Source organism: Somniosus microcephalus, unplaced genomic scaffold, assembly GCF_052327205.1.
Source record: "Somniosus microcephalus isolate GS21.2 unplaced genomic scaffold, FLI_Smic_1.0 unresolved_chr5, whole genome shotgun sequence".
In the NCBI taxonomy this organism is placed as follows: Eukaryota; Metazoa; Chordata; class Chondrichthyes; order Squaliformes; family Somniosidae; genus Somniosus; species Somniosus microcephalus.
Window position 1 is genome coordinate 8,713,992 of NW_028225183.1, and position 2,500 is coordinate 8,716,491.

General features: G+C 50.4%; 1 pseudogene; it reads right to left on the reverse strand.

Moving 5' to 3' along the window:
* Window positions 1-2,500, reverse strand: part of LOC147087479 (28S ribosomal RNA) — an 8,324-nt pseudogene that overhangs the window by 2,399 nt on the left and 3,425 nt on the right.

The window sequence follows — 2,500 nt, forward strand, 5'->3', positions numbered from 1 at the left end:
CTGCCCGGGGCTCGGTTTCCCAATATTGGCATGTCCACCCTGAAGCCGTCGGTAAGGTCTCCTTCCACCGGGTTGCTCTTTTCTGAGCTCTTTAGGAAATCCTCGATTTCCTTGAGGATTTTTAGCTGTCGCCATCCTCTGATCTTTTCGCTGTTATTCTCGCCCCGGTATTGGAAGGATGCCTTTATCACCACGTCTTCGGACATGTCCAGTGCTTTGCGTTTTCGAATAATTGCGGATGGGATTTGCACTTCAAGTTTGGGCATACCGAGCCCGCCATTCCTGTTACTGCAGTACAGGATGCCATCCGTAGTGTGAGGTGGGAGGTGTAGGAATTCTTTTGTGGAGTTGCGGGTTATGTGGTCCAGTTTTACGAGTGTGCTCTGCGACACTTCGGAAAGGATCAAGTGGAAATATAACCTTGGGATGACATGCGTTTTCAGTATCTCTACCCTTTGCATGGGTCGGAGAGCCGCTACCCTGAGTCCTTCAACCCAGGTTTTGAGCTTCTCTTCCCAGTTTCCTTCTGTCACGCCTGCCCATGGGTCGATCCGGGCACCCAGGTATTTCTCGGTTTCTCCTGGGGGGATGTATGCAATCGGTGTGTCCCTGAGTCTCCAGGCTTTGCCATGATTGTATAGGAAGGTCTTCCCTTTTGTCGTAAAGTGGAAGCCTTTGGTCTTGTTGATGTTAATCGTTAGACCTGTATGGTCACAAAAGGCCTGGAGTACTTTCAGGTTTCGATCCATCCCAACATGTGAGTCACTCAGAGGGGCAATGTCATCTGCGAAGGCCAAAGCAGAGCAGTTGACTCTTCTGTCCCCCAGGGGCAAGGAGACCCCTGAGTTGGCCTTCTCCAAGGAGCATATCAGTGGATCCAAAGCTATGTTGAATAGAATTGGTGAGTGGGTCGCCTTGCTTGACGCCTCTCTTAATGTCTATTGCCGTGGTCTTAGTTCTGTTCCCTTCGACCACTGTTGTATTGTTGACGTACAGGTCCTCAATCAACGCAATGAAGTCTCTGGGTAGACTCATTCTCTGTAATGCTTTCGATAGTAGTTTGTGCCCAACCGAGTCGAACGCTTTCGCCAAATCAACAAAGACAACTGCTAAGTCCTTTCTCTTGTTCTTTGCTCCCTTTATTATGTTCTCCAGTACTGCGATATTCTCGTTGCAACCTGGAGTTGCTGCTATAAAACCCTTCTGTCTCGGGTTAATTTCGACAGTTTCACTTAGTCGTTTCGCCATAATCTTAGTGAATTGGCGTAGCAGCATTGGACCAATGGTGACTGGGCGCCAGTTGTCAATGTCTTTCAGGCGTTCTTGATCCTCGCACTTAGGAATCAAGACAGTTCGACTCTTTTTTAGTGACTCAGGAATCGAGCTTGACTTTAACCATAGAGAGAAGAGGCGAGGTAGCCTTGTTTCACCCTCATCGTGGATGTCTTGTATATCAGCCAACTTTACGCCATCTGGTCCTGCCGCGCTCCCTTCATCTGTCTCTTTAATGGCATTGCTTACCTCCTCTTCCTCTATTGGTTTCATCAGCGACCCATCGTCCAACCGGCCATTGTATGGTGCGAATTTATTTAGGTTCGCCTTATTGTTGGGCTTCGAGAGCTTTTCTCGAAAGCATTTTTCTAGCTCCTCTCTGGGTAGAGGACAAGTTAGTGCCGACGGCGCCCCCATGATCTGGCGAGCAAGCTGGCGCCTATTTGATTTGTAGAGTTGCTGGGTTGTTTTAAAGATGGCTTTGCGCCGTGCCCACCTTTTCCTTGCTCCCGTATTTGGCTTGTGGTTATCGTGCCTCTTTTTTGCTTTCCTACTCCCGGGAGGTTCTTTGCTCGCTTTGGGGTGTTCGCCCCTGGTCATCAGTTGTACCGTGATACATTCCACTATCCCCAGTCCCTGAGATCGTCTTTCTGGGTCCTTCACGTCATCCAGGAGTTCCTCGGCTTGGGTAAGTTGGTCATCTATGTCCCTATGCGTGGGGATGGCCGCCGGAGGTCTGAAAGCTCTCCCTGGATGCGGGGTTGCCTCGCCGGGGTTGCTGGGCTCCCCCTCTGGTTCGATCTCAGGTTGATGCTCTGCGGCAGCATCACTGGTTGTCAATTCGGCCACTACGTGGGTGTTCCGCCGGATTCTGCACTTTTCCGAGATATGTTTTGCGGTTTTTGTTGTTAGGATGGTTGCAATTTCCTTATTGATGTACCTGCATCCTTCAAATCTCATCTCCAGCTCTCTGAGGAGTGCGGCCTCCTCCTCAGACCATGCATAGTCCCTCCTCCCTGGCTTAGACTTGCCTACTAGTGTTTGGAGGCGTTTCTCGTTCCTCGAGGCTGGGTGTCTGTGCCTCTCGTGCTGGCCAAGACCCGCCTTTGTGGTGAACCGAAGTTCACATTCGCTGCACTTATGGGCACCAGCTGGAATTGGTTGCCTCTCCCCTTTACATTTGGGGTAATGACAGGAGATAGCGTGGTACTCTCCTGTTTTGTTACAG